The sequence below is a fragment of the Dunckerocampus dactyliophorus genome, chromosome 12 (genome assembly GCF_027744805.1).
Source record: "Dunckerocampus dactyliophorus isolate RoL2022-P2 chromosome 12, RoL_Ddac_1.1, whole genome shotgun sequence".
In the NCBI taxonomy this organism is placed as follows: Eukaryota; Metazoa; Chordata; class Actinopteri; order Syngnathiformes; family Syngnathidae; genus Dunckerocampus; species Dunckerocampus dactyliophorus.
In genome coordinates, this window is record NC_072830.1 from 10,246,988 (window position 1) to 10,269,315 (window position 22,328).

General features: G+C 42.5%; 1 protein-coding gene across 5 annotated transcripts in view; it reads left to right on the forward strand.

Moving 5' to 3' along the window:
- The window catches only part of LOC129191583 (rho GTPase-activating protein 42), a 103,984-nt gene that overhangs the window by 39,297 nt on the left and 42,359 nt on the right, over positions 1-22,328 (forward strand). The gene's annotated exons all lie outside the window — the stretch shown is intronic.

Consider the following 22,328-nt stretch of genomic DNA (forward strand, 5'->3'; position numbering starts at 1 on the left):
AAATCCTAATTTGTTCCGGTCCTTCTTACCTCCAGGTGTGCACAAACTACACTTAAATCTAAATTTAAAAAAATAGATATGAAAAATATGTTGTCTGTACCATATTGGTCTTGAGAAGCAGAAACTTAGTGGTATCCATTTGGATAAGCAGGAAGATATTTGGCAAAATAAGTAATGTTCATATTTTAAAACCCAGACAACTACAGTGATATGGAGAATATATATGGAATAATACTCAAGATATGGAATAAGGGATAAAGTTTGAGCAACTTGCTGCAGTTATACAAAGATGTTTTCTTGTATTATTGTTTTTTTCATTAAAATAAAAAAATGCATCATGGACTGGATTTGGATTTTCACTCGGAAGCTTTTGGGATATGGGAGAAGTATAGTTGCGGAAGCTTTTTTCATCTTTTCACAGCAGCTCTTAAAATTCAGGTTGTCCCATCCCCCTTTTTTCCTCCCCTTTCACATCTGGACTCCATAAGCGGACTAAAAATAGCAAGAAATGCACTGATAAGGCTCGCTGAAAGCCAAACGTCTGAGCAGATAGGGGGAGAAACCCAGTTTGCTGTTTTTCTCCTCCTAAGGTGCTGCATGATTTTGGCATGGAGTTGTTCCACAAGTCCACTTTGTGCAGGCTGCATCAAGCATGATGTAGTTTATTGTTCGCTGCCTCACTGCCTCGCCTGACATTGTCTGCTGATTTGCGTATAGCAACCCCCGTTGCCAGGGACAATTCAATCTTTTGAAATACTTCCCTTGCTGTAATTCCCCCTGCTGGTAACCCTTTCAGCGGCATGAAAAAGAGGAAAGTGCTTGTGGTTCTGCATGAGAAGGTTCAGTGGGGCTCAGACTCCCTCAATGGGAAAGCTTACATAAACTCAGTGGAAATTGGATTGTGTTTTCCTCTTGTTGTCACTGCTATTGTCAAGTGTGAACTATCTTCTACACACATTGTGCTGAGAGTTTCTAGTTTCTCGGCACTGGAAAGCCGACACAGGCTGCACCGAGCGTATACTGTACACGCAGATTATACAATGTATATGTAAAGCCAGCTAATACACACCATGTAAAGCCTGTCATTACAAATTCTAAAATTAAACAAACCATGTTGAGATTTTTTATTTTTATGTACTGTAAGTCATTTAGATTAATAATAATAACTTTACTTGAGACGTATCTGTTTTTTCAAATCGATACCGATAACTTTCTGCTTCCCAAGAACGATATGGTACTGATAACCAATAACTTTTTTTTATATCTACTTTTTATTTAGATGTAACTGTAGTTTGTGCACACCTGGAGGTAAGAAGGACTGGAACAAATTAGGATTTAAAAAAAAAAGGGTTTGACTTGCCTAATAAAGAGAATGTTGAACTGTCCAGTTAAGATATAAATGAATAATATAATAATGATAAATATAAAAAATTTTAAAATCTTTATATAAAGGCAATTTGAAAAAACAAAGTGCTGTACAAATGGGCTAACTAGTAGCTATAATAAAGTAGTTATTCAAGTTATGGTTAAAAATACAAGGTTTCTTTCTGAACTTGAGATAAATCTGCAGACAGATGGCTGCTATTCTTTGTAACTTTGGCTCCATTATTTCATATTTTGGTTGGTCTGTGCATTTTTTTTCTCTCTGCTTTGCGGACTTGATGGCGCATCACAAGCAGCGAGCGTTTGTGAACACGTGACACAATCAGGAAGTGCTCCGAAGGCTAGACCGTCCCATTTCACATCGCTCCCGCCGAGCCTGGAGGACTCTCATAAGGACCCAGCCTTCGTTGGCTGCATAGGCTGGGTCATTGGAAGGGTGCAGACCGTGAAATGGGACACAGCTACTGTCTATGTATACCTTTTGAAAATAGCAAAAAAAACCTAACATGCTAACAATACTAACATGCTAGCTGTGACAGAAAGTTTGTACAGCTTGCAGATGAAGTTTTGTATTTTTTGGTTGTCAAACCCCGTTTAAAATGAAAATTAAAATAAAATTATACAATAGCTGTATACTGAAATTTCTGCCTGGCACCTTGACTTCCGATTTCAAGTTTGTTGGTAAAGCAATCCAAAGAAATTCAATATGCTAATAATCCATTGTGTAATATCATGAGGTGATGATACATTTACAGTATATGGTTTCCGAGTTAAAGATGTCCCTCTGAGGGTGAAACAGTGAAAACGAATTGATGCCACAGGCAGGAGGAAAAAAAGGAGCGCTTGATTTGCTCACCAGCACAGTACGGCACAATCTCACTCATTGGAGTGTTTTTTTAATACTGTCGGTTATCGGAGCTATTATTGAATGTTATTGGATTTATGGATATGACATGATAATTAATAATTATGGAGCAGATATAATAATTGTGTTATATGTATTGTATAATTTGGTGTATGTGCTGATGTTGATCAGTACAGGAAAGCAAAAGCCAATCCTCCATGTCCTGCTGCAAATAAGGACAAATGCCTGTGTAAACTTTGAAGTGAAAGGGGTTGTAAGTATTTTATAGGAGGGAAAGTGTGTATATAGTACAAACATATTACATTCTGCCTAATAAGTGCCAGGTTTTAATTCAGGTTGTAATTCACTGCTTCTCCTGCTGCTTTTTAAATGAACAACAAAAGCCTCCACATCCCTTAAGTGCTGTTTGGCTGCGCACGCTCCCATTTATTTCCCACGGTGACGCTTTTCTTTAGCTTTACACTTCCTGCAACGGCCTTTAAACACATCTCAAATCGCCCAGAACCATTTCACGCTTCAGACGGGGATGGTCCAGTGTTTGTCTCTTTTGTGTGGAGGTTTTTATTTCTTGTTCTTTTGGAGTCAACAGTGCAGCATACTGGGCTCTGTGGGCACCTTGTCAATGCTGGAATGTTCCAATGACCCTGAAACAGCAGCGCCAAAGAAAGACCACCATTGTTCTCTGCAGCCCGAGTGTGTTTGATGAAAGCTACAAAACTATTTGAAAGAGATAATATTAGCTTTAGTGGCAGTCCACAAGCTCACCTCAATCATGCAAAGAACCCATCCACGTATTCAACTTAACCACAGAGTGATTTTCATACATGCTTCTCTTTCTCTTCTCTCTCTTCTCTCTCTCTCTAGCTCTCTCTCTATATGTATATATATGTGTCTGTGTGTGTGTGTGTGTGTGTGTGTGTATATATATATATATATATATATATATATATATATATATATATATATATATATACTCAAACTTGTCTATAGCGGCCACTAGAGGGAGTCTGCAAAAGTGGCTGCTATAGACAGGTGGCCTCTATACACAGGTTGGCGTCCAGTTTGAATGTTGACTAGTAGAGGAAAAAAAAGAGAAAAAAATAATAATGTTGACCAGTAGAGGGCACTGCGGACTGCTGATAAAAGTTGTACAGCACTACTAGGCTTGTTATTATCATGGTTCATGGTTTTAATCCTGAACATACATGAGTCAAACAGTAGCACATCACATAGTACAATTCACAATTTTGCATGTCCAAAAAGGAGTAGGAAGAAGCAAAGCTTATTTAATCCTACCCTTCATCAGTTGCACATCAGTTGCAATACATTTATTCACCTCTTGTTCTTCCAAGTGTACTTTGTAGGTCTACATGACAATGTAGTGCAATCATAGCCAAGGTTTTTACTTACTAAAAGGAAGCTAGAAGCTTAATAATAACTGATAACTGATAAAATACTTCAGTTAAGTACAACCGAACTCAGTTTTGCTCCCGCTGCCGCATGCATGCTAGCATATGTTTTTTTTTTTATTATTGTAGCGTTGCTGGGAGCACGTCCTGTTCCCAGCCTACTTTGCGGTAATGTTTTGGTGCAAATGCTCTTAAAGTTACATGTTAGACCAGGAAATAGCAAGCTCAAAAGAAGACGGCTTTTTTATGTGGAACAACTGACAGTTTGTGTGGATCTTGTGAATGATTGTGACTGAGCTAGGACTCAGTAATTAAAGTCTACACACGACGTCTTCATTGATTGAAAAACTAAACTTTTTTGTGCATGAAGCTTCTACTTGAGTCGGTAATTTGGCCGCTATATGCGGTCAGATATTGACCAAGGGAGACAAAATGGGTGGCCGCTGGCCGCGTTCGACAGGTGACTGCTATACACAGGGTCTATAACATGTAAATTTGCTGCAGGGGATTTTTCAGTGGCTGCTATAGGCAGGTGGCCGTTCTATAAAGGTGGCCGCTAAGACAGGTTTGACTGTATATGTATATGTGTGCATACAGTATATGTATATGTGTGCATATACAGTATGTAGCCTATATGTATATGTGTGTACATATGTATACATGTGTTATATATTAACTCTTCATAACCTTTAATCACACGCTCTGTCCGGGTTGTATAATTTAGCTTTCCATTTAGCTTTATCTCCCCAGCGTCTAACTCTTCCTCTGTTGGTTTCATTAGCTCTAATGCGGTCTCTGTTGGTCCCATTAGCAGTGTCACAGTGCCCTCTACTGGTCAAGCTTGTACAGTAGCAGTATAAATACTGATTGAGCGACTACAAGGCAGAATAAAATAAAATATAGACCAGGGGTGGGCAAACTTTTCGGGCCGGGGGCCACATTGACTTTTAAATTTGACAGATGGGCCGGGTCAGCACAAGATACGATACATATTAAAAAACTGCATTTGTTAACAGTACATATGAAACATAACCAGCAAAAAGCATTAAAAGTATTAACATACATTAGCTTGGAAAATAAAACCAGCTTGGCTTTGAAGGCTCTGACGTTGGCTTGCATTTCATGCACAAACTGGTTTTCGCTTGTAGCTTCACATTCATCTCGTTCATGTGTGCCAGTATGTCCACAGTAAAAGCTAAACCACAAAGCCAAACTGTGTCATTCAGCTCAGGAAATGTGTCAGTATTCTCAAGTAGCTCCAAAAACGAAATCATCTCCCATTTGAGCTACCACACACGTTGACATACTTTCCCCAAACTTCAGTGTCGAAACATGACCTCCATGTCAGGGTTGTCCTCTTTCACCTGTCCTGAATTCTCTTGAGCATCCCGACGTTTTTTCCTGTCACATTTGGCGATCCATTTGTGGTAACGTTGGCGAGCGAGTAGAAGAGCAGTAATTGGAAATGGCTCTCTCAAGTCACTGTGCCTACGCCACCTAGTGTTGAAATGCCATCATTACAAGTCAAAATGAAATGAATGCAATCATTCACATCAAACCTTAATTCTGTACAATCTTCGGCGGGCCGGATTAAAAAGAACAACGAGCCGGATCTGGCCCGCGGGCCGCAGTTTGCCCATCTCTGATATAGACCAATCGGCTTGTGTTCGTATCCACGAATGTTCGCTAGTCGGGTGTTCGTAAGTTGGGGACCTAGTGTATATATACATATACACTCCTGATCAAAATCTGAAGACCAGTTGAAAAATTGCTAGAATTTGCATTTTGCACATTTGCATCTTGATGAGGTTTTAATTAGAGCTACAATATGCAAAAACAAGAAGGGGAGTGAGACAAAAAACATTTGGAACTTGTAATTTCTGAAAAAAAAAAAAAAAATGAAATAGGTTGTTTGTCACCTGATCAAATGTTTAAGACCACAGGCTGTAAAAGCAGATGGCTTCCAACGTTACTGGCATGACAAGGAGATCCCACCTAAGATGTTTTCTACCCGGCACAGTGGAGGGGGGTCCATCATGATCTGGGGTGCTTTTTCATTCAGTGGAACACTGGAACTTCAGGTGGTGCAGGGTCGTCAAACGGCGGGTGCTTACGTGCAGATGTTGCAGCGGGCATCCCTCATGACTGAGGGCCCTTGTCTGTGTGGTAACAGCTGGGTTTTTCAACAGGACAACGCTGCAGTTCACAATGCTCGCCTGACCAAGGACTTCTTCAGGGAGAATAACATCACTCTTTTGGACCATCCTGCATGTCCCTCTCATTTAAATCCCAAAGAGAACGTTTGGGGATGGATGGCAAAAGTTTATAGGGGCCATCAGTTCCAGACATCTTCACCACTTGGAGCAATGTTCTCACTAGCCTCCTGGAAACACTCGCATCAAGCATGCCCAAGCTAATTTTTGAAGTGATTAACAAGAACGGTGGAGCTACTCATTACTGAGTCCTACTGAGAAAAGTTTTTGTTTTGTTTGGGAGAGTTTTTTGTTATTTTTTGACCGATGGTTTTAAACTTTTGATCAGCTGATAAACAGCCTATTTCAGTTTAATTGTTTTCAATAAATTACTTTTTCAAAATGCTTTTTGTCTCACTCACCCTTCTTGTTTTTGCATATTGTAGCTCTACTTAAAACCTCATTAAGATCCAAATGTGCAAAATGCAAATTCTACCAATTTTTCAACCGGTTTTAAGATTTAGATGCTGACAACGTGAAGCAATGGAATCGCACACATCACAAAACAATTCCCTTGATGTTTGTGTGCATTCACACTTTTTTAGAATTAATTTCTTTTCTTCAAAGTTTAGTCTGGTTGTCATCATTCATTTCCATAGGTTTAATCTGCAAAGAATAAACAAACAATTGAGCTCATACACCAAAATGTGTACACCCTATAGGAGCTTATCAGCTCCCATAGGGTGTATACATTTTTTGGGACACCCTGTATATATAAGCACCAAAATAGTTATTTCTAGTATCGCGGAGCTCTTTCCATGCACGTCCAGTCAACAACTAGGAAAAAGAAAATGTTTTTTGTATGTGAGCGAAGTTGAACAGGTAGCGCCAAATCTGCCACAAATAAATGAATGTCAAACATTAAACACTAGTGGTCGACCGATTATCGGTCGGGCCGATAATCGAGGCCAATATTTGGAATTTTGACGTATATCGTATCGTTTATTTAAATCCGACAGGCCAATACCAAGAAATCAATTTAAAACTGGGTTATTTCGTCTCAGATGCAGCTGCGCCTCTCTTTCTCTCTCTCTCTCGCTCTCCTCCTGGCTGCGACCTCTGTTTCCAGCATTGCTCCACCCACGGCGCCACCTGATTGGTTAAGCAAGCCATTATTCAATATTTTTAAGCCAATTTTTACACTTTTTACTGCAAATTAATATTGGCTCCAAATATCGATTATCGGCCTCCTTAACTACTAATAATAGGTCCTGAAAAACCCATATTTGCCTATTTCTACTAAACACCATACCTCATTTAAGAAAAAATGAAAAAAATGACTTATTTTGAAATGTTAGAATTAAATGAAAAATAAATGTGCAACTTTATACTCCAGTATTAAACAAAATACTTTAAAAAATCTAATGATCACTTTTATTAAGCCTTATGTAAAATATATATAAAATAAAATATAAAATATATTTTTTATGGCTTGTGTTTCCGCAAAATTATGTGGCGTATGTGTCAGGAGTGGCGGATGCCACAGCAGGAAAATTAGGATCCCAATGCAAGACTAGTGCGACTTCAAAATACAAAATAAAGTTTAATAACAAAAAGTGTCCAAACAGGTAAAGTACAACAAAGGAAAATCCACTTTGGGTAACAAACATAAAACACTGACAGCAGAAGGCTGTCAGGAAAAAAACTAGAAGTACAACAGAAAACGCTGAAGGCAAACCAACAGGAAAATACTAACAAGGTACAGAGCAGGTAAGCACAAGCACAGATAGCGGGCCAGAAAGCAGGGTAAGGGTAGTGGAGCCGGACTGAGCGGGAGCAAGGAACAGGAGGTCAGGAAGTCAAGGAGTACAATCTGGCACTGGTAGATTGTTTGGCTGCAGCTTAAGAAGAGAGGAGGTAATGAGCTGCAGGTGTGTGTGATTAGGTCTGGGTCATGTTCAGGGATGTGCTGCAACACAAAAACAGCAGAGGGCAGCAGAGCAGAATGCAGAACATGACAGTATGTCCCCCCCTCATAAGACGCCTCCTGGCGGCTTACCTGGCTTGTTAGGATGGAGACGGTGGAAGTCGCTTATGAGTGACGGATCCAAGATAAGGGAGCGGGAGACCCAAGAACGCTCCTCAGGGCCGTAACCCTCCCAGTCGACCAGGTACTGGAACCCCCTGCCCCTCCTTCGGGAGTCCAAGATGGCCTTCACTGTGTAAGCTGGATGGCCATCGATCAGGCGCGGCGGAGGAGGCGACTCGACCGGGGGGCACAGGTGACTGGAGGACACAGGCTTGAGGCAGGAGACGTGGAATACCGGGTGTACCTTGAGTGCTGGTGGTAGTATGAGTCTGACGGAGGAGGGACTGATGATGGAGTCGATTTTGTAAGGTCCCACAAATCTGGGTGCCAGCTTCCGGCTGGTTCCGGCTAACGGTAAGTCCCTGGATGACAACCAGACTTCCTGGCCGACCTGGTAGACGGGTGCCGGGATTCTGTGGCGGTCGGCCAGGCGTCGATTACGGTCCGCCGTGCGGTTCAGGGCAGCTACTGTCTCCCGCCATACTCTTCGGGCGCGGCGCAGGTGGACTTGGACCGATGGCACCGACACTTCCGCCTCCTGAGACGGAAAAAGAGGAGGCTGGTATCCATTAGCGACTTTGAAGGGTGACATACCTGTGGCCGAGCTGACAAGAGTGTTGTGCGCGTATTCCACCCAGGGGAGGTGGATGGACCAGGATGACGGGTGTCGGTGGCAGACGCAGCGTAAGGCCGCCTCGAGGTCCTGGTTGGCCCGCTCTGTCTGGCCGTTGGTCTGTGGATGGTGACCGGATGATAGGCTCACCGATGCCCCGAGTAACTTGCAGAAGGACTTCCACACCTTGGAAGTGAATTGGGGTCCTCTGTCGGAAACAATATTGAGTGGAATGCCGTGGATGCGGAAAGCATGTCTCACCAAGAGTCGAGCTGTGTCCAGTGAAGTAGGTAGTCCAGGTAATGCTATAAAATGTACCATCTTGGAAAACCGGTCAACAATGTTCAGGATTGTGGTGTTTCCTCTGGAAGGAGGTAGTCCGGTGACGAAGTCCATCGCTATATGTGACCAGGGACGGGTCGGGATGGGCAACGGTTGTAACAAGCCCGCCGGAGGTCGATTGGACGACTTATTTCTGGCGCAGACAGAGCAGGCCGCGACGAACTCCTTTACATCCGCCGCCATGGAGGGCCACCAAAACCTCTGCGCTAAAGCCAGCTGAGTTCGTCTGGTTCCTGGGTGACAGGTAACTCTGGATGCATGACCCCATTGCAATACGTCCGATCTTAGTGTCTCTGGGACAAACAATTTGCCAGCCGGACAACCCTCTGGAGGCTCCTCCCCTTCAGTTGCCTCTGACACCTTCTTCTCCACCTCCCACCGAACCGCGCCTAACACCCGGGCCACAGGTATGATGGTCTCCGGCGCTGTTCCCTCCTCCGTGGAACTGAAGACTCTGGAAAGGGCGTCGGGTTTAATATTGCGTGATCCGGGTCTGTAGGTGATGGAAAAATTGAAGCGTGTTAGGAACAGTGACCAACGGGCTTGTCTGGCATTAAGTCTCTGGGCGGTTCTGATGTAGGACAAGTTCTTGTGGTCGGTGATAACTATGAATGGATGAACTGCACCCTCCAGCCAGTGCCGCCACTCCCGCAGCGCGAGAACGATGGCCAACAGCTCCCTGTTGCCCACATCGTAGTTCCCTTCAGCCTGTGTGAGGCGACGCGAGAAGAAGGCGCAAGGATGCAGTTTCTGGTCGACCGGGGACCGCTGGGACAGGACGGCTCCCACTCCCGTATCAGAAGCGTCAACCTCAACAGAAAATTGTAAGTTAGGATCAGGATGTACCAGAACCGGAGCGGATGTAAACAATGTTTTGAGTGTGTTAAACGCAGAATTAACCTCTGGGGTCCATACAAATGGAATCTTTGGTGATGTAAGCCTAGTCAGAGGTCCTGCCTTGCTGCTGAAATTACGTATGAATCGCCTGTAGAAGTTGGCGAACCCGAGGAACCTCTGCAAGTGCTTCCTTGATTTAGGAGTAGGCCACTCGACCACCGCCTGGATCTTGGCGGGATCGGCACGTAGCTGACCCTTCTCCACAATGTACCCCAGAAATGGCACCGAAGTGGCGTGAAAGTCGCACTTCTCTGCCTTCACATAGAGTCTATTCTCCATTAATCGCTGGAGAACTAGTCGGACATGAGTGATGTGGTCTTGCAGATTCCTGGAAAAGATAAGTATGTCATCTAGATATACAAAACAGAATTGATTTATCATGTCGCTGAGGACGTCATTAATGAGGTTTTGGAACACCGCCGGGGCGTTCGTGAGCCCAAAAGGCATAACCAGATATTCGAAGTGCCCCAGCGGTGTGTTAAACGCGGTCTTCCACTCATCTCCATCCTTAATGCGTACCAGATGGTAGGCGTTGCGGAGGTCTAATTTGGAAAAAATGCGTGCTGAATGTAAGGCGGAAAAGGCAGAATCCATGAGTGGCAAGGAGTAGCTATTGCGGACAGTAATGCTATTGAGCCCCCGGTAGTCGATACAGGGTCGAAGGGATTTGTCCTTTTTGGCGACAAAGAAAAAACCCGCCCCAAGTGGCGAGGAAGAGGGTCGAATAAGACCGGCTGCTAGCGAAGAAGATATATATTCCTTGAGCGCCTTTTGTTCTGGAGTGGAAATGTTATACAATTTAGCGCTCGGAAAGGTGGCGTTAGGCAGTAATTCTATGGCACAGTCGTATGGTCGATGAGGGGGAAGTGTTTGAGCACGGTCCTTGCTGAACACTTGCTTTAAGTCGTGGTATTCGCTAGGAATACCTGTCAGATCTATCTCCTCCTCTGGGGGATTGGAAGAGGGAACATCGGACCTAGCTGAACGGAGACAGTTAGCATGACAAAAGGGGCTCCAACTGGAGACGTGCAACTTGTTCCAATCTATGAGAGGATTGTGAAGCTTAAGCCAGGTTAGCCCCAAAACTAGTGGCGCAGACTGGGAGGGCATGACATAAAAGCGGATGGTTTCGGAGTGGTTACCTGAGAGATGGAGAGTAAGCGGTTCGGTTTGGTGTGTAATGGCCGCCAGGAAGCGTCTATCCAAGGACCAGACCTCTTTACTAGCAGGCAACTTAATCATACTGATATTATTCTTGAGAACAAACGCTGTGTCCAAGAAACAGTCATCAGCGCCCGAGTCAATGAGGGCGGCTATGTCGATGCTACTACCCTTGTTAATGACTACTCCCTGAATTAGAAGTCTCTTGAGGGGGACTTCCTCTGCAGTAGTGACTGAGTTCTGGAGATACTCACAGCTCCCCATGACTGGACTGTCCTCCGGAACAGGTTGGGTGCTCCTGGGTCTTGGCTTCGGCTCCGCTGCTGATCCAGGAGTCGATCCCTGAAGGCGATGGGGTCGGATGGGGCATTGGAGGAGTCGATGCCCCGGATTACCGCAGTAGAGGCACAGGTCCAACTTGCGACGACGTGCTCTTTCCTCGGCGGCGAGGCGTCGTCCTCCGAGTTGCATAGGAACCTCTGGCGGTGCGGCCACAGCGTCCCCGATGCCTGGTTCGGGCGTCTGTCCCTCCGGAGGTGGGAATGGTATCCTTGTCGGGATCGACACCCTGCCGTAGTATCCCTCCTTGGCGTACTCTCTCACCCTTTCCTTCATGCGATTCTCTAATTCAATAGCCAAGTTAATGAGGCCGTTGAGGGAAGTAGTGTTGTCCTTAGCCACTAACTCATCCTTAATGTGTGCGTCGAGTGCCTTGCGAAAAATACTTCGAAGGACGGTATCGGGATACCCGCTCTCTACAGCAAGTACACGGAAGTCAATAGAAAAATCCGCCACTGGGCGTCCTCTCTGCTTCATATCTAATAGCTGACTAGCTGCTTCCATTCCCCGAATGGGGTGATGAAACACACGTCTAATTTCTTCGAGAAACATGGGTAAGGAGGTGCGTATGGCAGGCATAGACGTGCTCGCCACCATAGCCCACGTAGCGGCTCTACCCGAGAGTAAACTCATAATGAACGCTACCTTAGATTGGTCCGATGAGTACGTGGTGGGTTGCTGGTCAAACACGAGGGAACACTGGTGTAAGAACTGGTTGCAGGAGTCCGAGTCTCCAGAGAAGCGAGAAGGATGAGGGATATTTGGCTCATGCGGCTGATTAGGCACAGGTGCGTATGCAGCTGCGCCGTTAGGTGGGTCCAAGGTGTGCGGGGACGTACCGACCTCTGGTGGCGGGTGAGAGGAGGTACTGGCAAGGCGTTGGTTTAGGGCATCCATGCCAGCGGATAGCACGGATATAGCCTCCATGATGCCTTGGAGTGACTTCTCGTGACCACCGACTAGTTGGCCTTGATGCGCCAGGGCCGAGCGGAAGTGCTCCATGTCTGCGGGATCCATCTTGGCCAGATTGTTCTGTCAGGAGTGGCGGATGCCACAGCAGGAAAATTAGGATCCCAATGCAAGACTAGTGCGACTTCAAAATACAAAATAAAGTTTAATAACAAAAAGTGTCCAAACAGGTAAAGTACAACAAAGGAAAATCCACTTTGGGTAACAAACATAAAACACTGACAGCAGAAGGCTGTCAGGAAAAAAACTAGAAGTACAACAGAAAACGCTGAAGGCAAACCAACAGGAAAATACTAACAAGGTACAGAGCAGGTAAGCACAAGCACAGATAGCGGGCCAGAAAGCAGGGTAAGGGTAGTGGAGCCGGACTGAGCGGGAGCAAGGAACAGGAGGTCAGGAAGTCAAGGAGTACAATCTGGCACTGGTAGATTGTTTGGCTGCAGCTTAAGAAGAGAGGAGGTAATGAGCTGCAGGTGTGTGTGATTAGGTCTGGGTCATGTTCAGGGATGTGCTGCAACACAAAAACAGCAGAGGGCAGCAGAGCAGAATGCAGAACATGACAGTATGCCTCACAAAAAAACTGCAGAGCTGTGATTGTCTGATTTTTTTTTAGTCCATCATTTCCATTTTTCTGTCTTAGTGAGGAAGTATGCAATACGCAAATATGGTTAGTTATTCAAGATTCAAGAGTTTTATTGTCATATGCATAGTAAAACAGGCAGTTATACGACGCAATGAAATTCTTATTCTGTATAGTTTCAGAGCAACGTGTACAACAAAAGTGAGTGAGGCTCCATGTTCATGTCCCAGTTGTCACTGTTCACCGCAACTACACAGGGAGCTAAATAGCTAGTCAAAAAGAGGTTGCTCACACTCAGGAGAACACTGGCTCCTAGCGCCAAAGAGCTGTAACAGGATCCAGGTGCTGTAGCATGAAGAAGGCTTCTGCGTTCTCAAGCACGTCCATTGGTGTTTTAGCTACACACTGTATTGTAGAAGTACATGAGGAGACTGACATTCTCATGTTTATGCGAAAATATTCATGACATTGACTTCCAATGTTATCATCAGACAGAAAGGCAGCAATGAAAACAGAATCTCCTTGCTGAAGATTACCAAAGAAAGAACAAGCAGGAACCCAACGTGATTTGAAGTTTTTGAGCAACAACCAGACCAGACTGAGGGAAGCTAAGCTTTATTTAGCACATTGATTTAGCACATTTATTTAGCACATTGTAGCAGGCCAAAGAAGGAGGATCTGCGCCGGAGGCTAGAATAAATTATTTTGTCATTGTACATTTCCATCATGTCTGTCTGCACAGCAAGGAATTCATTACTTCATTGGAGGCATTTAAACATCTGCAGAGATGACCTCTCCATTCCAGTAGTATTCCAATGAAAAGATGGCACTGTATGGAAAATCCTCAAGGGAAACCACCCGGCGGCGGCATATCAGGTGCTCTAAGCGCTTACTCGCCATTGAAACGTCACGTCTACTCTCACTCTGCAGGTTGTACTACAGCTCCGCTTTTTCTTTTTGTTTTTTTTACCTCTCACATCCCTTCTTCTCAGCCATGAAGTCATGAAGTATTCATCTGAGTCAGGTGCTTCATGCATAAAGTGAAATAGCACAACTTGACCTTTCCCACTGATTAATACTCGCATAGGCGGTACAAATACTAGTATTATATTTACACTGCATTACATGGACTTTTCTTACAGCTCAGCATCGAGGCCTCCTTGTCTGTATTGCCACTAATTATAGGATATTTGTTTACATGTCTCAAATTATTTGACATTAGTCCAACTGAAATTGTACCAAAGTTGCGTGAACAATGTACAGTCAAACAAGAAACTATTTTAGATAAAGGAACAAGACTAAGATGATACGTCTGCTGCACAGTTCCTCCCACAGTATTTGGACATGAAAGTGTACTAGAGGTAGACATGTGGACCAGAGCATTTTTTGTGTGGTCTGTGACGGGTCAACCTAAGAAAGAAAAACAATACTAAGCAGCGCCATCTTTGGTTACTGACATACACTCCTGATCAAAATCTCTACATTTTCCACTGTTGGATCTTAAGGGGGTTCAAAAAGCAAAAAGAAGAAATGGGAGTGAGACAGAAAATATTTTGAGGAAGCAATTTATTGCAAACAAGCATTAAAGTGAAATAGGCTGTTCATCAGCTGATCACAAGTTTAAGACCATAGCCCCAAAAAACGTCCATCCATCCATTTTCCATGCCGCTTGTTTTGTAAAATAGAAATAAAATGTTGAAAAAAGGAGTGAGCAATGGGTAGCTGTGCCATTCTTATGAATGAGCTGAAAATTAGGTTTGGGCATGCTTGATGCCGGTGTTTCCAGGAGGCTAGTGGGAATGTCGATCCAGGTGGTGAAGATGGCTTCACGGTGGCTATCCACTGTCTGGGGATTATGTCAATTTTTGTAAACTTCCCTTGCCATCCATCTGCAAATGTTCTCCATTGGATTTAGATGAGGGGAAAAAGCAGGATGGTCCAAAAAAGTGAGCGTATTCCTCTGGAAGAAGTCCTTTGTGAAGTGCAGCGTTGTCCTGTTTAAGGGCACAGCCTTTAAAAGGCAAAAATGTGGATTGAATGTGATTTAGTGTCAGGTATTCACACTGTCATGATCTCTTGATGGCAAAGGCAAAAAAGCTTTCTCTCTTTCAATGAGGTGGGATTGTTGAGCTGCAAAGGCAAGGCCTCTCGCAGAGTGCCATTGCTTGTTGAATGTTGGATGCAGTAAGACAGTCATTTCAAACTTCTTCAAACATCCTGAGGCTCATGGAAGAAAAAAGTCAAGTGGTAGACCCAAAAATGTTCACTGGAGGATCCCATTGGCTGTCCGCCAAGACACGGGACCATCCTCAGCCCAAATTAAGGTTGTTACTGGTGCTGAGTGCAGTCCAATAACCGTCAGACGTCACAAAATTGGGCGTTTGGAATTTGCTGGAGAGCCAACACTGAAAGGTGGAAGAAAGATTTATTCTACCTTGACTGTCCTGATGGCTTCCAACGTTACTGGCATGACAAGAAGATCCCACCTCAGATGTTTTCCACACGGCACAGTGGAGGGGGCGCTATCATGATTCTTCAACGGAACAATGGAGCTTCAGGTTGTTCAGGGGCTTCAAACGGCAGCTGGCTATATGGAGATGTTGCAGGGGGCATCCCTCATGACTGAAGGCCCTCGTCTGTGTGATAATGACTGGCTTTTTAAACTTTTGATCATCTGATGAACAGCGTATTTCACATTAATGTGTCTTTGTAATTAATTGCTTTTTTTGTCTCACTCCCATTTCTTCTTTTTGCACTTTGAAGCTCTACTTACAACCTCCCTAAGATCCAACAGTGCATTCTTGCCATTTTTCAGCTGGTCTTAACATTTTGATCAGGAGTGTATCACAAGCAGCCGCACGGTGGCTGAGTGGTTAGCACACAGTCACACAAGCCAGGAGTCAGGAGATCTGGATTCAAATCTCCGCTGAGCATCTCTGTGTGGAGTTTGCATGTTCTCCCCGTGTGTGTGTGGGTTTTCTCCTGGTACTCCGGTTTCCTCCCACATTCCAAAAACATGCATGTTAGGTTAATTGGCGACTCTAAATTGTCTAAATTGGCTCAAGCATGCCCCCGCAACCCGAAAATGGCATTGAAAATGGATGGATGTATTACAAGCAGTACATTGACTTACAGTGCATTCCTTGATTGGACTGGTTGGCAATGATCCAGTAAATGTACGCCAGTAAAATGTTAACCAGGGGTCGGAAACCTGTTTGGCTAAGAGAGGCATGAAAACACAAATGCATCTCCGTGAGAGCCATATCATGTTTTTTAACACTGAATACAAATAAATGCTTGCATTATACAGCAAGACCAACAATTTTAGAACATAGTAAGTCTCTGAAAGTATTCTTTTTATGAACATTATTATACTGAAGCTCACCAAAAATAAATAAAATACTTCTCACGAGGGCTGGGCGATATATTGATATTATTAAAATATCAGTATTTCTTTTAACACTAGCAGGCATACGGTACTTATTTGTACCTTATTTGTACAACTTACACACTTACACACAACTGTTATCAGTTTCTCATCCCTGCTCTGGTGTTGGCCTAATTTACACATGAACGTCCCTCACACCGCTCTGCTGATTCATCAATGGCATCATTTACATACGAAGAGAGCCAACAGAGGGCTCAGTTCATAAATTGAGGTCTTTTTGACCACTGCTTGGGCACGCAAGGACTACTGGAAAATCCTGGGTCTGCTAGTGAGGAGGAGAAAGGAGGGGCAGAGCAGAAGACCCCATAAAAATGAAGGAAGCGACAAGTTCCAGTGTTGCCAACTTGGTGACTGTCGCTAAATCCGGCGGCATATTTTTTCAAAAGTGACTAGCGACATATCTAGCTACTTTTTCTGGCGTTGTTGGAAAGTTTTCTGGTATTTGGGGAAAGTCAAGTGAAAGTAAAGCTCCCGCTGCACACTGCATAGTGGAGATCCTTGAGGCGCGATGCCACTGGGGTGGATCTCGCCCTGTTTTACAGAGCAGGATCTAAAACGTAAATGTTTCTTAATCTTCATTAAAAGACTACTCATTACACTCGAGCCTCATTGGGACTCGGTCACTAAGCTGTCAGTGTGTCAGAACGTGTGATGGAAGAACATTGTGTGATAAGTTTAACAATTAGTCCTGTCTGCCAGATAACAGGTAGAGGCTGGAGGCGTGTCTGGATGGAATTATTATGCTGTCTAGACTTTGAGAGGCGGTAGCCAAGATAAAATATTAAAATTTATTTTGATGAAGGGATGGCAAATTTTAAATAAATAAACTAAGAATTGAGTTTATTTGTAGTTGTAAACGTAATGAAGGTGTTTTTACTCATGTTTTGGTTTCTCCTATGAGTTTCTTTCTAGAAAAAAATAACACCGTTCAAAGTAAAGTAATTTTGAGTTGTGCTGACATAAAAAAAAAAAATCCTCTTAAACGGGGCACTTTTATTTTGTATTTTGTTCTTTTTTTGCTTTTGGTATTACTTGAGGATTGGAGCATAGCTAAAGGTTTTTTTATGAAGAAGATTGATGATTACATTTTACTGTTTCCATATTTATTTCAAAAAGAGAATGGACTGTTTTATTTTAGTGGCTATTTTTGCAATAAGATTTTGAAAAATTTTTATTCAACAACTCTGCACACATATTTGACTGACTTTGTCTAAACTGACTATGTAACGTAATATGGGTATATATATATATATATATATACCCATATTACGTTACATAGTCAGTATATATATGTATATATGTATAGTCAGTATATATATGTATATATATATATATATATATGTATATATATGTGTATATATATATATATATATATATATATATATATATATATATATATATACATATACATATATATACATATACATATGTATATATACATATACACTAAGTCCCCAACTAACGAACACAATTGGTTCCAGACGACCGTTCTTAAGTCGAATTGTTCTTAAGTCGGGGAAGAGGTAATATTACCAATGATATAGGTACTACATGTACGTGTATACATATACAGTATATGTGTATGTATGTACACATGAGTTTGGATGCAGTAGTAATATTAAACGAGGATAATTAATGAAAAAAACAATAATAAAAGTGATATAATAATACGTAATGATAAATGTTATTTACCTTTGAAGAGGAGTGGTTGAGCATACATCGTTGTGGTGGAGTTGGAGGAGGAGTTATTGAAAAAAAGGACAAGTTGTCGTCATCGTTAGACTCTTCTAAAAGAGGTAGTGTTCTGTTGGTGGTGTAGAATTAAGCAGGCCTATTAACTCTTCATAAACTTTAATCCCACACTCTGTCCGGATTGTATAATTTAGCTTTCCATTTAGCTTTATCTCCCCAGCGTCTAACTCTTCCTCTGTTGGTTTCATTAGCTCTAAGGCTTCCTTAGATATATAGAGATATATATTGATATGAGTTTTGGTTCAGATCGTCCAGCCCTAATTCTTACCATTTATGCGACTTCTAGTGCTGAATGGTTTTGCACTGCACTCCGTATCTTTCTTTTCACCATCTTTTTTGGCAAAAGGGTTTGTGCTGCAGAATTAACTATTTGACTGTTTGATTAAAGGAGGGAAAGTTTACTTCTTGACATCTCGATGACCCGCGTAGGCTACCACATTATCCAATAACCAGGTTTTGGTGTCTGACCCGGGAAATATGGGAAGGACAGCTGGCATTGGCTCTAACCACCCACATCACAGTAGAAAATGGATGAATGGATTAAAATGTCTGCTGTGGCACAGTAACCAATCACCTTCTGTGCACCAAAATGTAGCAGCCCCTCTTCTGACCAACGTAGCTCAGGGTAATTACATCCAATCTTAATGATGACTGACACTGAATAGCAAATAAAATGATGAAAACACTGATATGCAGGATGATGAGTGCCAAGGAAGTGTTGTGCAATGAGGAAAGGTGTGAAACGTGGACTGGGCTTGAATTGTGAATCAATGTTGCATCAGTGTTGTGCTGTTGTTTTATTTTCTGTCTTTATTTTCCAAACAATCATGACAAATCTGTCTTGACAGACCAGATAGAGTGTGAGGAAGCTGTGGAGCTTTGTTTGCAGTTAGTGAAGACCAGGCCTGATCCTCACTTTAGAAAAACTGTCTGAAATGCTCAATTTTTGTAGTATTGGCCAACTTGAAATGGGATTCGGTAGGACTCACGCTATGGTCCCATTGTGGTTTCCAGTCCGTACCAGCAAACTAGTTATTTTGTGTTTCTGAAAATAATATAGGCAAACCGTAAAAAAAACCCTTCCTGTGTCAGTGTCTGTAGCACTTCCACACATAGAGGCTCAATGACAGCTTAACATTTACTTTAGGGAGGACTTTTTCTCAGATTTAGCCAAAAACATCCCGGAATGCTAGGACGTTAACAACTAAATACCATTACTTTGACACCTGAACGGCTGCATAAAATGAATGTGAATTGTGGTAATTTTGTTTGCAATAGTGGATGGCAATAGTGTACAGTACATATTGGATGAAAGTGTTATGATGATGTATCGTTGATACACTGCAACAAATCAATAACTTACTCCACCCCTTCCTTAATCCTAGGTCACAATGTGACCTAGGCGAATGTGTGTTGGTTTTTTTTGTTCGTGCGATTTGTGGTGTTCCCCAAATTGCTACTTTTTTTTTCTATTCATGGTGTTGTGGTGACCATGAAGGAGTAAGATCACCACACACCCGCTCTCTCTCCTCTCTCCTGATCGGATACTGGGTAAAATTCAGCCTGGTATTGGCAATACTGATCAGATCCTGATACTTTGCGCTAATACAGTACACCTAATGTGTCTGGTAAATTTGAAAAAGTAAGGTAGCCTGGCTGTAGAGGTTCTTGAAGTTCGTGTCAAGCAAACTCTAAGGGCGCTTAAGTTTTTTTTGGGTTGCAAGACAAATTTATGCACTTTGTACGTCTTCATGCATCGTCCGTACGGCCAACGTGTGTGTCTTTCGTCCACTTTGCTGGTGTCTTGTTTGAGCAAAATTTGAATTTGTTACCTCTGTGTCGTGTGCCACACATGCACCCTCATGTGTAATTAGTCCAGCCAATCCATGTTCAGATATTTCTTACGTGATACATACGTGTCGAGTAAGTCGGTCGTGCTGTATTTGTCTTTATCAATGTATATTTGTTTTTTCTTCTGTTTGCTATGTCTATTGAAATACACTCCTGATCAAAATCTTAAGACCAGTTGAAAATTGATAGAATTTGCATTTTGCACATTTGGATCTTAATGAGGTTTTAAGTAGAGCTACAATATGCAAAAACAAGAAGGAGGAGTGAGACAAAAAACATTTTGAAAAACAAATTTATTGAAAGCAATTAAACTGAAATAGGCTGTTTATCAGCTGATCAAAAGTTTAAGACCACAGGCTATAAAAGCCAAAATCTGCGCAAAATTTTCATTTTCTGTCAGGCATTCACACGGTCATGCCCTCCTGATGGCTAAAGCTAAGAAGCTTTCTCTTTTTGAACGTGGCCTCTCGCAGCGTGCCATTGTTGCTGAGGTTGGGTGCAGTAAATCAGTCATTCTACATTTTTTGAAAGATCCTGAGCATTGTGGAACAAAAAAGTCAAGTAGTAGACCCAAAAAATTCACACCTGCGCTGAGTGGAGGATCCAATTGGCTGTCCATCAAGACACAGGGCAGTCTTCGACCCACATTAAGGCCCCTACTGGTGCCGACTGCAGCACAATAACCATCAGACGGCATCTGTGGGAAAAGGGTTTCAAAAACACAAAACAAATTCCAAAGACCTCGTTTCCTTCAACGCCACTAAACTGCCCGTTTAGACTTTGCCAGGGAGCAAACATTGGACATTGAAAGGTGGAAAAAGTTTTATTCTCTGATGAGGAAAAAATGTAACCTTGACGGTGATGGCTTGACCTTGATGGCTTCCAATGTCACTGGCATGACATGTTTTCTACCCGGCACAGTGGAGGTGGGTCCATCATGATCTGGGGTGCTTTTTCATTCAGTGGAACACTGGAGCTTTAGGTGGTGCAGGGTCGTCAAACGGCGGATGCTTACATGCAGATGTTGCAGCGGGCATGGATGGCAAGAGAAGTTTATAAAAATAGCCATCAGTTCCAGACAGTTGATGCCCTTCGTGAAGCCATCTTCACCACTTGGAGCAATGTTCCCACAAGAACGGTGGAGCTACTCATTACTCAGTCCTACTGAGAACATTTTTTGTTCTGGTTTGGAGAGTTTTTTGTTATTTTTTTGAGCGATGGTCATAAACTTTTAATCAGCTGACTTTTTCAAAATGCTTTTTGTCTCACTCCCCCTTCCATTTTTTGTATATTGTAGCTCTACTTAAAACCTCATTAAGATCCAAATGTGCAAAATGCTAATTCGAGCAGGTTTTCAACTGGTCTTAGGATTTTGATCAGGAGTGTATACATGTAAATATATATATTTACCTCCACAAAGTGCAAGCACAGATCGGAGGTTATGTTTTTGCTGGCGTTTATCTGTTTGTCTATTTGTTTGTATTCAAAATAACTTGAAAAATTCTGAATGGATTTGGATGAAATTTTCAAGAATTTTCAGAAATGGCATATGGAAGAACTGATTACATTTTGGAGGTGATTGGGATCACTGCCTCGATCCAGGAATTTTTTTAAAGGATGCTTTAACATTGTGAGATAAGACCATTTACAGCATTTGTGCATATACTGTAACTCCACAAAAAATGGTCAGAGCCCTTGGAAAAAAATACAAGTTTCCAACAGGTTCTACAAAATATCAAAGACTAATCCAAAAAATGTAGGATTATTATTTTAGTGTGAATCAAAATATGGGGGGAAATATGGCGGAGGTCTGCACTGTCCGAGTGCTTCTCAAGTTGAATTTGATTCCTGTTGCAATGCATATTGTTATTTACGTGAGCGGATATGACGTATATGTCTGTGGTGCATCTGTGCATGTGCTGCGTGAGGTCACGGTTGGTGAATAAAGACCATCTAGATGCTTAAAAAGCAACATTAAGGAAAAGAACCCCAAATATATTGCACATATTACATATGGTTATTGATCGTATGTTTATAAATTGAAAAAAAATAAATAAATAAATAAAATATATATATATATATATATATATATATATATATATATATACACATCACGACACGTGACGTCGCAGAACCTTTGTGGTAAAAATTGTGAGTGGAGGAAGTGACGTAGCTCTCAGTACCAATCACGTTTCCGGTACAGATCTTACGTGGTCGGTACGCACAGTGTACAGCTTGCGTAATACTTGCAGCCTTCATACAAAGCCCGTATGGAATGCAAGGTCATTACTTTTATTGACAGACGTTGGTCTTAAAACTTACGTGCAATGTATGAATGAAGCAACAGCCGTACGTCCCAGCAGCCTCAAATATGTCACGTTCGACTTACAGGTTGTACGTTGGGTGAGCAAAAACAAAAAACGCCACAAATTGCACTG